At 41.2% G+C, this 12,346-nt stretch overlaps 16 non-coding genes across 16 annotated transcripts; 5 read left to right on the plus strand and 11 right to left on the minus strand.

The window, feature by feature from the left end:
• Positions 1-502: 502 nt before the first annotated feature.
• TRNAT-UGU (transfer RNA threonine (anticodon UGU)) lies at positions 503-574 on the minus strand. Its single transcript has one exon. It is a non-coding gene; the product is annotated as a tRNA-Thr (tRNA).
• A 589-nt stretch (positions 575-1,163) lies between these two features.
• TRNAS-GCU (transfer RNA serine (anticodon GCU)) lies at positions 1,164-1,245 on the minus strand. Its single transcript has one exon. It is a non-coding gene; the product is annotated as a tRNA-Ser (tRNA).
• Positions 1,246-1,534: 289 nt separating this feature from the next.
• Positions 1,535-1,629, plus strand: TRNAI-UAU (transfer RNA isoleucine (anticodon UAU)). The gene is made up of 2 exons: positions 1,535-1,572; positions 1,594-1,629. It is a non-coding gene; the product is annotated as a tRNA-Ile (tRNA).
• Positions 1,630-2,799: 1,170 nt separating this feature from the next.
• Positions 2,800-2,871, minus strand: TRNAT-UGU (transfer RNA threonine (anticodon UGU)). Its single transcript has one exon. It is a non-coding gene; the product is annotated as a tRNA-Thr (tRNA).
• Positions 2,872-3,465: 594 nt separating this feature from the next.
• Positions 3,466-3,547, minus strand: TRNAS-GCU (transfer RNA serine (anticodon GCU)). Its single transcript has one exon. It is a non-coding gene; the product is annotated as a tRNA-Ser (tRNA).
• Positions 3,548-3,836: 289 nt separating this feature from the next.
• On the plus strand, positions 3,837-3,931 carry TRNAI-UAU (transfer RNA isoleucine (anticodon UAU)). The gene is made up of 2 exons: positions 3,837-3,874; positions 3,896-3,931. It is a non-coding gene; the product is annotated as a tRNA-Ile (tRNA).
• A 1,184-nt stretch (positions 3,932-5,115) lies between these two features.
• TRNAT-UGU (transfer RNA threonine (anticodon UGU)) lies at positions 5,116-5,187 on the minus strand. Its single transcript has one exon. It is a non-coding gene; the product is annotated as a tRNA-Thr (tRNA).
• A 589-nt stretch (positions 5,188-5,776) lies between these two features.
• On the minus strand, positions 5,777-5,858 carry TRNAS-GCU (transfer RNA serine (anticodon GCU)). Its single transcript has one exon. It is a non-coding gene; the product is annotated as a tRNA-Ser (tRNA).
• Positions 5,859-6,147: 289 nt separating this feature from the next.
• On the plus strand, positions 6,148-6,242 carry TRNAI-UAU (transfer RNA isoleucine (anticodon UAU)). The gene is made up of 2 exons: positions 6,148-6,185; positions 6,207-6,242. It is a non-coding gene; the product is annotated as a tRNA-Ile (tRNA).
• A 1,159-nt stretch (positions 6,243-7,401) lies between these two features.
• Positions 7,402-7,473, minus strand: TRNAT-UGU (transfer RNA threonine (anticodon UGU)). The gene has a single exon. It is a non-coding gene; the product is annotated as a tRNA-Thr (tRNA).
• Positions 7,474-8,062: 589 nt separating this feature from the next.
• TRNAS-GCU (transfer RNA serine (anticodon GCU)) lies at positions 8,063-8,144 on the minus strand. Its single transcript has one exon. It is a non-coding gene; the product is annotated as a tRNA-Ser (tRNA).
• A 289-nt stretch (positions 8,145-8,433) lies between these two features.
• Positions 8,434-8,528, plus strand: TRNAI-UAU (transfer RNA isoleucine (anticodon UAU)). Its single transcript has 2 exons — positions 8,434-8,471; positions 8,493-8,528. It is a non-coding gene; the product is annotated as a tRNA-Ile (tRNA).
• Positions 8,529-9,698: 1,170 nt separating this feature from the next.
• Positions 9,699-9,770, minus strand: TRNAT-UGU (transfer RNA threonine (anticodon UGU)). Its single transcript has one exon. It is a non-coding gene; the product is annotated as a tRNA-Thr (tRNA).
• Positions 9,771-10,359: 589 nt separating this feature from the next.
• Positions 10,360-10,441, minus strand: TRNAS-GCU (transfer RNA serine (anticodon GCU)). Its single transcript has one exon. It is a non-coding gene; the product is annotated as a tRNA-Ser (tRNA).
• Positions 10,442-10,730: 289 nt separating this feature from the next.
• On the plus strand, positions 10,731-10,825 carry TRNAI-UAU (transfer RNA isoleucine (anticodon UAU)). The gene is made up of 2 exons: positions 10,731-10,768; positions 10,790-10,825. It is a non-coding gene; the product is annotated as a tRNA-Ile (tRNA).
• Positions 10,826-11,867: 1,042 nt separating this feature from the next.
• On the minus strand, positions 11,868-11,939 carry TRNAT-UGU (transfer RNA threonine (anticodon UGU)). The gene has a single exon. It is a non-coding gene; the product is annotated as a tRNA-Thr (tRNA).
• Positions 11,940-12,346: the final 407 nt, after the last annotated feature.

The raw sequence follows: 12,346 nt of genomic DNA on the forward strand, positions 1-12,346 counted from the left end.
GGACAGCAGGAGAGGTGAATATTTATGGTTAGTGGGGGTGGGGTTTTGAAGATTAACCTCATTTGACTAAGAGCTGGGGTATCTGGGAGAAAAAGTATTTTAAGGGGGATGAAGTTCATATCTCCTTGGTGAAATTTCTAGAGCCTTATTTCATCCTTTCTGTGGATGCAGACTCAGTCGGAACAGACGTCCTAGTCCTCGCTCTGCCTTTCAAAGGAACTTTAAATATGCATGGCTTATTTGGCTTTGCCCGGCAGGGCTTGCCCGGCGGGGTGAGAATGGCGTTTGGGGCTTGCCCGGCGGGGTGAGAATGGCGTTTGTCAGGCGTTCGTCAGGCGATCGGAAGGGGTGAGGCAATAGTTTATGGTTCAATGGTTTTCATGAAGTCTTCTTGATAAGATGAAAGATGGAAAGGGAAGCTTGTCAATAAGCAAACTTAAGACAAGGTGTGACTCCTAGAAAGAATGACTTGAAAACAACATACAGAAACACACATATAAAAAGGCCCTGATGAGGCTTGAACTCATGACCCCTGGTTTACAAGACCAGTGCTCTGCCACTGAGCTACAAGGATGGTCTGCCTGCAGTTTGTAAATCGCAACATGTATTCTTACTGCGGTATGAAGATATCTATGATTTTGAGACTCTGTATGGAAATGCAGTTGCATTTGAATGTCTACATGCGTGCACAAATCGAAGAGCATGCTTAAGACACTTTTCTTGAAAGTAGGAAAAACTCCATTTTGATTTGAGAACATAAGAGTATTCACATTTATGACCATACTGAAAGCTCTAGTGAGTATGTCCGCAATCAGTGACAGATAGAGAACTCACTTATTAGAAGTGATCTGTCTCTGTGGGGCAGACAAATGTAAACACTCATACACTTGAGACGGCTGAAACTTTAGGAGTAAGAAATGCTTTCTTATCAGTCTATCTATCCAAACTGGTTGGAAGGCCAGGAGTGAGGAATAGGCAATCCCCTGGACACTTCATGAAAGATCTAATTTCAATTAAGCACAAAATACTTCCCTTTATTTGACATAAATGCCATAATGGAATAGTCAGTTGGGCCCTTCTAGTGGATTATGGCAGTGTCTTGAAAGAGAGTGTAATTGTACTACGAGACATGCTCACCTTCAAAAGAGTGTCTGATGGCTTTCCGACGAAGGTGGGATTCGAACCCACGCGTGCAGAGCACAATGGATTAGCAGTCCATCGCCTTAACCACTCGGCCACCTCGTCTGCCTTGGGGGCCTATATTTCATTTTTGGTGAAATTCTAACTATGTGCTAATTAAAAATAAGCATAAGTTTATCCTAGACTGTGTCAGAACGGCAAATGTATGGGGTGTTCAATAGACAGAGCACACGATATAGCAGAATTATCAAATCTATTCCATTTGGACTGTATTTTTAATTGTCATGATAACATGCTAGCATGTGAGTCGATCTTGCACAGTGAATAATGGAGCAGTGCAGTATCTACTTGGTTAGCACTAGATGGCTCAAATGGGGAGAAATGAAAACAGTGAGCTCCAGTGGCGCAATCGGTTAGCGCGCGGTACTTATACAGCAGTACTTGCACTGAGCCATGCTGAGGTTGTGAGTTCGAGCCTCACCTGGAGCAGTTGATTGGTTTTCATAAACCATTTCACTAAAAGTAAAGATTAGACTCAGAATAAAGACGGCTCTTGCTAGAGAGTCTTAACTTCTTTTCAGGATCTGCGTGTCCGACTCCTCCAGGTGCCAAATATCACATATCCTATGCGATGCTCCTTATAAACATTCAATGATGTACCATCTTGCATAGCATGCAAACACCACATCAGTGCATTTAAAAATACTTTTGTAGAATAATAAATATGATGAATACATTGTTGTCACGGGATAACCATAAACTGAGGAGCTGCAAACAGTGCTGTGTCAGCTACATACAATAAAATTTAACTCAAAGAAATATCAAAAGAAGAGCATCATCATATTAAAGTTTCTAGTCAACATAAGAGTTGCACCATAGCAGCTTATGGTGCTTTCTGCTCAGATTGTGCCTCCAATCCCACATTGACTTTTTTAGTTCTTTGCAATTTTAAAAAACAAATCCTGCTCAAAGCTAGCTTTTCAAAACCATTCAACCTATTACATTTATTTCTCTAACCTGTGAATGTGGTCCATGTTCTCTTTTCCTCATTCCCATCATGATACTCCCTTTCCGGAAACCAAGTTCACTTCTTTATCCAGCCCACCCATCCAAGGTCACCAAATCTATGAAGCAATTCTGCTTTTTCTCACATTCTCTCCATGTACAAGATACCTTGTATCAATTGAATGGACAGCAGGAGAGGTGAATATTTATGGTTAGTGGGGGTGGGGGTTTGAAGATTAACCTCATTTGACTAAGAGCCGGGGTATCTGGGAGAAAAAGTATTTTAAGGGGGATGAGGTTCATATCTCCTTGGTGAAATTTCTAGAGCCTTATTTCATCCTTTCTGTGGATGCAGACTCAGTCGGAACAGACGTCCTAGTCCTCGCTCTGCCTTTCAAAGGAACTTTAAATATGCATGGCTTATTTGGCTTTGCCCGGCAGGGCTTGCCCGGCGGGGTGAGAATGGCGTTTGTCAGGCGTTCGTCAGGCGATCGGAAGGGGTGAGGCAATAGTTTATGGTTCAATGGTTTTCATGAAGTCTTCTTGATAAGATGAAAGATGGAAAGGGAAGCTTGTCAATAAGCAAACTTAAGACAAGGTGTGACTCCTAGAAAGAATGACTTGAAAACAACATACAGAAACACACATATAAAAAGGCCCTGATGAGGCTTGAACTCATGACCCCTGGTTTACAAGACCAGTGCTCTGCCACTGTGCTACAAGGCCGGTCTGCCTGCAGTTTGTAAATCGCAACATGTATTCTTACTGCGGTATGAAGATATCTATGATTTTGAGACTCTGTATGGAAATGCAGTTGCATTTGAATGTCTACATGCGTGCACAAATCGAAGAGCATGCTTAAGACACTTTTCTTGAAAGTAGGAAAAACTCCATTTTGATTTGAGAACATAAGAGTATTCACATTTATGACCATACTGAACTGAAAGCTCTAGTGAGTATGTCCGCAATCAGTGACAGATAGAGAACTCACTTATTAGAAGTGATCTGTCTCTGTGGGGCAGACAAATGTAAACACTCATACACTTGAGACGGCTGAAACTTTAGGAGTAAGAAATGCTTTCTTATCAGTCTATCTATCCAAACTGGTTGGAAGGCCAGGAGTGAGGAATAGGCAATCCTCTGGACACTTCATGAAAGATCTAATTTCAATTAAGCACAAAATACTTCCCTTTATTTGACATAAATGCCATAATGGAATAGTCAGTTGGGCCCTTCTAGTGGATTATGGCAGTGTCTTGAAAGAGAGTGTAATTGTACTACGAGACATGCTCACCTTCAAAAGAGTGTCTGATGGCTTTCCGACGAAGGTGGGATTCGAACCCACGCGTGCAGAGCACAATGGATTAGCAGTCCATCGCCTTAACCACTCGGCCACCTCGTCTGCCTTGGGGGCCTATATTTCATTTTTGGTGAAATTCTAACTATGTGCTAATTAAAAATAAGCATAAGTTTATCCTAGACTGTGTCAGAACGGCAAATGTATGGGGTGTTCAATAGACAGAGCACACGATATAGCAGAATTATCAAATCTATTCCATTTGGACTGTATTTTTAATTGTCATGATAACATGCTAGCATGTGAGTCGATCTTGCACAGTGAATAATGGAGCAGTGCAGTATCTACTTGGTTAGCACTAGATGGCTCAAATGGGGAGAAATGAAAACAGTGAGCTCCAGTGGCGCAATCGGTTAGCGCGCGGTACTTATACAGCAGTACTTGCACTGAGCCATGCTGAGGTTGTGAGTTCGAGCCTCACCTGGAGCAGTTGATTGGTTTTCATAAACCATTTCACTAAAAGTAAAGATTAGACTCAGAATAAAGACGGCTCTTGCTAGAGAGTCTTAACTTCTTTTCAGGATCTGCGTGTCCGACTCCTCCAGGTGCCAAATATCACATATCCTATGCGATGCTCCTTATAAACATTCAATGATGTACCATCTTGCATAGCATGCAAACACCACATCAGTGCATTTAAAAATACTTTTGTAGAATAATAAATATGATGAATACATTGTTGTCACGGGATAACCATAAACTGAGGAGCTGCAAACAGTGCTGTGTCAGCTACATACAATAAAATTTAACTCAAAGAAATATCAAAAGAAGAGCATCATCATATTAAAGTTTCTAGTCAACATAAGAGTTGCACCATAGCAGCTTATGGTGCTTTCTGCTCAGATTGTGCCTCCAATCCCACATTGACTTTTTTAGTTCTTTGCAATTTTAAAAAACAATTCCTGCTCAAAGCTAGCTTTTCAAAACCATTCAACCTATTACATTTATTTCTCTAACCTGTGAATGTGGTCCATGCTCTCTTTTCCTCATTCCCATCATGATACTCCCTTTCCAGAATCCAAGTTCACTTCTTTATCCAGCCCACCCATCCAAGGTCACCAAATCTATGAAGCAATTCTGCTTTTTCTCACATTCTCTCCATGTACAAGATACCTTGTATCAATTGAATGGACAGCAGGAGAGGTGAATATTTATGGTTAGTGGGGGTGGGGTTTTGAAGATTAACATCATTTGACTAAGAGCCGGGGTATCTGGGAGAAAAAGTATTTTAAGGGGGATGAAGTTCATATCTCCTTGGTGAAATTTCTAGAGCCTTATTTCATCCTTTCTGTGGATGCAGACTCAGTCGGAACAGACGTCCTAGTCCTCGCTCTGCCTTTCAAAGGAACTTTAAATATGCATGGCTTATTTGGCTTTGCCCGGCAGGGCTTGCCCGGCAGGGCTTGCCCGGCGGGGTGAGATTGGCGTTTGTCAGGCGTTCGTCAGGCGATCGGAAGGGGTGAGGCAATAGTTTATGGTTCAATGGTTTTCATGAAGTCTTCTTGATAAGATGAAAGATGGAAAGGGAAGCTTGTCAATAAGCAAACTTAAGACAAGGTGTGACTCCTTGAAAGAATGACTTGAAAACAACATACAGAAACACACATATAAAAAGGCCCTGATGAGGCTTGAACTCATGACCCCTGGTTTACAAGACCAGTGCTCTGCCACTGAGCTACAAGGATGGTCTGCCTGCAGTTTGTAAATCGCAACATGTATTCTTACTGCGGTATGAAGATATCTATGATTTTGAGACTCTGTATGGAAATGCAGTTGCATTTGAATGTCTACATGCGTGCACAAATCGAAGAGCATGCTTAAGACACTTTTCTTGAAAGTAGGAAAAACTCCATTTTGATTTGAGAACATAAGAGTATTCACATTTATGACCATACTGAAAGCTCTAGTGAGTATGTCCGCAATCAGTGACAGATAGAGAACTCACTTATTAGAAGTGATCTGTCTCTGTGGGGCAGACAAATGTAAACACTCATACACTTAAGACGGCTGAAACTTTAGGAGTAAGAAATGCTTTCTTATCAGTCTATCTATCCAAACTGGTTGGAAGGCCAGGAGTGAGGAATAGGCAATCCTCTGGACACTTCATGAAAGATCTAATTTCAATTAAGCACAAAATACTTCCCTTTATTTGACATAAATGCCATAATGGAATAGTCAGTTGGGCCCTTCTAGTGGATTATGGCAGTGTCTTGAAAGAGAGTGTAATTGTACTACGAGACATGCTCACCTTCAAAAGAGTGTCTGATGGCTTTCCGACGAAGGTGGGATTCGAACCAACGCGTGCAGAGCACAATGGATTAGCAGTCCATCGCCTTAACCACTCGGCCACCTCGTCTGCCTTGTGGGCCTATATTTCATTTTTGGTGAAATTCTAACTATGTGCTAATTAAAAATAAGCATAAGTTTATCCTAGACTGTGTCAGAACGGCAAATGTATGGGGTGTTCAATAGACAGAGCACACGATATAGCAGAATTATCAAATCTATTCCATTTGGACTGTATTTTTAATAGTCATGATAACATGCTAGCATGTGAGTCGATCTTGCACAGTGAATAATGGAGCAGTGCAGTATCTACTTGGTTAGCACTAGATGGCTCAAATGGGGAGAAATGAAAACAGTGAGCTCCAGTGGCGCAATCGGTTAGCGCGCGGTACTTATACAGCAGTACTTGCACTGAGCCATGCCGAGGTTGTGAGTTCGAGCCTCACCTGGAGCAGTTGATTGGTTTTCATAAACCATTTCACTAAAAGTAAAGATTAGACTCAGAATAAAGACGGCTCTTGCTAGAGAGTCTTAACTTCTTTTCAGGATCTGCGTGTCCGACTCCTCCAGGTGCCAAATATCACATATCCTATGCGATGCTCCTTATAAACATTCAATGATGTACCATCTTGCATAGCATGCAAACACCACATCAGTGCATTTAAAAATACTTTTGTAGAATAATAAATATGATGAATACATTGTTGTCACGGGATAACCATAAACTGAGGAGCTGCAAACAGTGCTGTGTCAGCTACATACAATAAAATTTAACTCAAAGAAATATCAAAAGAAGAGCATCATCATATTAAAGTTTCTAGTCAACATAAGAGTTGCACCATAGCAGCTTATGGTGCTTTCTGCTCAGATTGTGCCTCCAATCCCACATTGACTTTTTTAGTTCTTTGCAATTTTAAAAAACAATTCCTGCTCAAAGCTAGCTTTTCAAAACCATTCAACCTATTACATTTATTTCTCTAACCTGTGAATGTGGTCCATGTTCTCTTTTCCTCATTCCCATCATGATACTCCCTTTCCGGAAACCAAGTTCACTTCTTTATCCAGCCCACCCATCCAAGGTCACCAAATCTATGAAGCAATTCTGCTTTTTCTCACATTCTCTCCATGTACAAGATACCTTGTATCAATTGAATGGACAGCAGGAGAGGTGAATATTTATGGTTAGTGGGGTTGGGGTTTTGAAGATTAACCTCATTTGACTAAGAGCCGGGGTATCTGGGAGAAAAAGTATTTTAAGGGGGATGAAGTTCATATCTCCTTGGTGAAATTTCTAGAGCCTTATTTCATCCTTTCTGTGGATGCAGACTCAGTCGGAACAGACGTCCTAGTCCTCGCTCTGCCTTTCAAAGGAACTTTAAATATGCATGGCTTATTTGGCTTTGCCCGGCAGGGCTTGCCCGGCGGGGTGAGAATGGCGTTTGTCAGGCGTTCGTCAGGCGTGAGGCAATAGTTTATGGTTCAATGGTTTTCATGAAGTCTTCTTGATAAGATGAAAGATGGAAAGGGAAGCTTGTCAATAAGCAAACTTAAGACAAGGTGTGACTCCTAGAAAGAATGACTTGAAAACAACATACAGAAACACACATATAAAAAGGCCCTGATGAGGCTTGAACTCATGACCCCTGGTTTACAAGACCAGTGCTCTGCCACTGTGCTACAAGGCCAGTCTGCCTGCAGTTTGTAAATCGCAACATGTATTCTTACTGCGGTATGAAGATATCTATGATTTTGAGACTCTGTATGGAAATGCAGTTGCATTTGAATGTCTACATGCGTGCACAAATCGAAGAGCATGCTTAAGACACTTTTCTTGAAAGTAGGAAAAACTCCATTTCGATTTGAGAACATAAGAGTATTCACATTTATGACCATACTGAAAGCTCTAGTGAGTATGTCCGCAATCAGTGACAGATAGAGAACTCACTTATTAGAAGTGATCTGTCTCTGTGGGGCAGACAAATGTAAACACTCATACACTTGAGACGGCTGAAACTTTAGGAGTAAGAAATGCTTTCTTATCAGTCTATCTATCCAAACTGGTTGGAAGGCCAGGAGTGAGGAATAGGCAATCCTCTGGACACTTCATGAAAGATGTAATTTCAATTAAGCACAAAATACTTCCCTTTATTTGACATAAATGCCATAATGGAATAGTCAGTTGGGCCCTTCTAGTGGATTATGGCAGTGTCTTGAAAGAGAGTGTAATTGTACTACGAGACATGCTCACCTTCAAAAGAGTGTCTGATGGCTTTCCGACGAAGGTGGGATTCGAACCCACGCGTGCAGAGCACAATGGATTAGCAGTCCATCGCCTTAACCACTCGGCCACCTCGTCTGCCTTGGGGGCCTATATTTCATTTTTGGTGAAATTCTAACTATGTGCTAATTAAAAATAAGCATAAGTTTATCCTAGACTGTGTCAGAACGGCAAATGTATGGGGTGTTCAATAGACAGAGCACACGATATAGCAGAATTATCAAATCTATTCCATTTGGACTGTATTTTTAATAGTCATGATAACATGCTAGCATGTGAATCGATCTTGCACAGTGAATAATGGAGCAGTGCAGTATCTACTTGGTTAGCACTAGATGGCTCAAATGGGGAGGAATGAAAACAGTGAGCTCCAGTGGTGCAATCGGTTAGCGCGCGGTACTTATACAGCAGTACTTGCACTGAGCCATGCCGAGGTTGTGAGTTCGAGCCTCACCTGGAGCAGTTGATTGGTTTTCATAAACCATTTCACTAAAAGTAAAGATTAGACTCAGAATAAAGACGGCTCTTGCTAGAGAGTCTTAACTTCTTTTCAGGATCTGCGTGTCCGACTCCTCCAGGTGCCAAATATCACATATCCTATGCGATGCTCCTTATAAACATTCAATGATGTACCATCTTGCATAGCATGCAAACACCACATCAGTGCATTTAAAAATACTTTTGTAGAATAATAAATATGATGAATACATTGTTGTCACGGGATAACCATAAACTGAGGAGCTGCAAACAGTGCTGTGTCAGCTACATACAATAAAATTTAACTCAAAGAAATATCAAAAGAAGAGCATCATCATATTAAAGTTTCTAGTCAACATAAGAGTTGCACCATAGCAGCTTATGGTGCTTTCTGCTCAGATTGTGCCTCCAATCCCACATTGACTTTTTTAGTTCTTTGCAATTTTAAAAAACAATTCCTGCTCAAAGCTAGCTTTTCAAAACCATTCAACCTATTACATTTATTTCTCTAACCTGTGAATGTGGTCCATGTTCTCTTTTCCTCATTCCCATCATGATACTCCCTTTCGGGAAACCAAGTTCACTTCTTTATCCAGCCCACCCATCCAAGGTCACCAAATCTATGAAGCAATTCTGCTTTTTCTCACATTCTCTCCATGTACAAGATACCTTGTATCAATTGAATGGACAGCAGGAGAGGTGAATATTTATGGTTAGTGGGGGTGGGGTTTTGAAGATTAACCTCATTTGACTAAGAGCCGGGGTATCTGGGAGAAAAAGTATTTTAAGGGGGATGAAGTTCATATCTCCTTGGTGAAATTTCTAGAGCCTTATTTCATCCTTTCTGTGGATGCAGACTCAGTCGGAACAGACGTCCTAGTCCTCGCTCTGCCTTTCAAAGGAACTTTAAATATGCATGGCTTATTTGGCTTTGCCCGGCAGGGCTTGCCCGGCGGGGTGAGAATGGCGTTTGTCAGGCGTTCGTCAGGCGATCGGAAGGGGTGAGGCAATAGTTTATGGTTCAATGGTTTTCATGAAGTCTTCTTGATAAGATGAAAGATGGAAAGGGAAGCTTGTCAATAAGCAAACTTAAGACAAGGTGTGACTCCTAGAAAGAATGACTTGAAAACAACATACAGAAACACACATATAAAAAGGCCCTGATGAGGCTTGAACTCATGACCCCTGGTTTACAAGACCAGTGCTCTGCCACTGTGCTACAAGGCCAGTCTGCCTGCAGTTTGTAAATCGCAACATGTATTCTTACTGCGGTATGAAGATATCTATGATTTTGAGACTCTGTATGGAAATGCAGTTGCATTTGAATGTCTACATGCGTGCACAAATCGAAGAGCATGCTTAAGACACTTTTCTTGAAAGTAGGAAAAACTCCATTTTGATTTGAGAACATAAGAGTATTCACATTTATGACCATACTGAAAGCTCTAGTGAGTATGTCCGCAATCAGTGACAGATAGAGAACTCACTTATTAGAAGTGATCTGTCTCTGTGGGGCAGACAAATGTAAACACTCATACACTTGAGACGGCTGAAACTTTAGGAGTAAGAAATGCTTTCTTATCAGTCTATCTATCCAAACTGGTTGGAAGGCCAGGAGTGAGGAATAGGCAATCCTCTGGACACTTCATGAAAGATCTAATTTCAATTAAGCACAAAATACTACCCTTTATTTGACATAAATGCCATAATGGAATAGTCAGTTGGGCCCTTCTAGTGGATTATGGCAGTGTCTTGAAAGAGAGTGTAATTGTACTACGAGACATGCTCACCTTCAAAAGAGTGTCTGATGGCTTTCCGACGAAGGTGGGATTCGAACCAACGCGTGCAGAGCACAATGGATTAGCAGTCCATCGCCTTAACCACTCGGCCACCTCGTCTGCCTTAGGAGCCTATATTTCATCTTTGGTGAAATTCTAACTATGTGCTAATTAAAAATAAGCATAAGTTTATCCTAGACTGTGTCAGAACGGCAAATGTATGGGGTGTTCAATAGACAGAGCACACGATATAGCAGAATTATCAAATCAATTCCATTTGGACTGTATTTTTAATAGTCATGATAACATGCTAGCATGTGAGTCGATCTTGCACAGTGAATAATGGAGCAGTGCAGTATCTACTTGGTTAGCACTAGATGGCTCAAATGGGGAGAAATGAAAACAGTGAGCTCCAGTGGCGCAATCGGTTAGCGCGCGGTACTTATACAGCAGTACTTGCACTGAGCCATGCCGAGGTTTTGAGTTCGAGCCTCACCTGGAGCAGTTGATTGGTTTTCATAAACCATTTCACTAAAAGTAAAGTTTAGACTCAGAATAAAGACGGCTCTTGCTATAGAGTCTTAACTTCTTTTCAGGATCTGCGTGTCCGACTCCTCCAGGTGCCAAATATCACATATCCTATGCGATGCTCCTTATAAACATTCAATGATGTACCATCTTGCATAGCATGCAAACACCACATCAGTGCATTTAAAAATACTTTTGTAGAATAATAAATATGATGAATACATTGTTGTCACGGGATAACCATAAACTGAGGAGCTGCAAACAGTGCTGTGTCAGCTACATACAATAAAATTTAACTCAAAGAAATATCAAAAGAAGAGCATCATCATATTAAAGTTTCTAGTCAACATAAGAGTTGCACCATAGCAGCTTATGGTGCTTTCTGCTCAGATTGTGCCTCCAATCCCACATTGACTTTTTTAGTTCTTTGCAATTTTAAAAAACAATTCCTGCTCAAAGCTAGCTTTTCAAAACCATTCAACCTATTACATTTATTTCTCTAACCTGTAAATGTGGTCCATGTTCTCTTTTCCTCATTCCCATCATGATACTCCCTTTCCAGAAACCAAGTTCACTTCTTTATCCAGCCCACCCATCCAAGGTCACCAAATCTATGAAGCAATTCTGCTTTTTCTCACATTCTCTCCATGTACAAGATACCTTGTATCAATTGAATGGACAGCAGGAGAGGTGAATATTTATGGTTAGTGGGGGTGGGGTTTTGAAGATTAACCTCATTTGACTAAGAGCCGGGGTATCTGGGAGAAAAAGTATTTTAAGGGGGATGATATGCATGGCTTATTTGGCTTTGCCCGGCGGGGTGAGAATGGCGTTTGTCAGGCGTTCGTCAGGCGATCGGAAGGGGTGAGGCAATAGTTTATGGTTCAATGGTTTTCATGAAGTCTTCTTGATAAGATGAAAGATGGAAAGGGAAGCTTGTCAATAAGCAAACTTAAGACAAGGTGTGACTCCTAGAAAGAATGACTTAAAAACAACATACAGAAACACACATATAAAAAGACCCTGATGAGGCTTGAACTCATGACCCCTGGTTTACAAGACCAGTGCTCTGCCACTGAGCTACAAGGCCGGTCTGCCTGCAGTTTGTAAATCGCAACATGTATTCTTACTGCGGTATGAAGATATCTATGATTTTGAGACTCTGTATGGAAATGCAGTTGCATTTGAATGTCTACATGCGTGCACAAATCGAAGAGCATGCTTAAGACACTTTTCTTGAAAGTAGGAAAAACTCCATTTTGATTTGAGAACATAAGAGTATTCACATTTATGACCATACTGAAAGCTCTAGTGAGTATGTCCGCAATCAGTGACAGATAGAGAACTCACTTATTAGAAGTGATCTGTCTCTGTGGGGCAGACAAATGTAAACACTCATACACTTGAGACGGCTGAAACTTTAGGAGTAAGAAATGCTTTCTTATCAGTCTATCTATCCAAACTGGTTGGAAGGCCAGGAGTGAGGAATAGGCAATC

Source organism: Lissotriton vulgaris, unplaced genomic scaffold, assembly GCF_964263255.1.
Source record: "Lissotriton vulgaris unplaced genomic scaffold, aLisVul1.2 SCAFFOLD_1673, whole genome shotgun sequence".
In the NCBI taxonomy this organism is placed as follows: Eukaryota; Metazoa; Chordata; class Amphibia; order Caudata; family Salamandridae; genus Lissotriton; species Lissotriton vulgaris.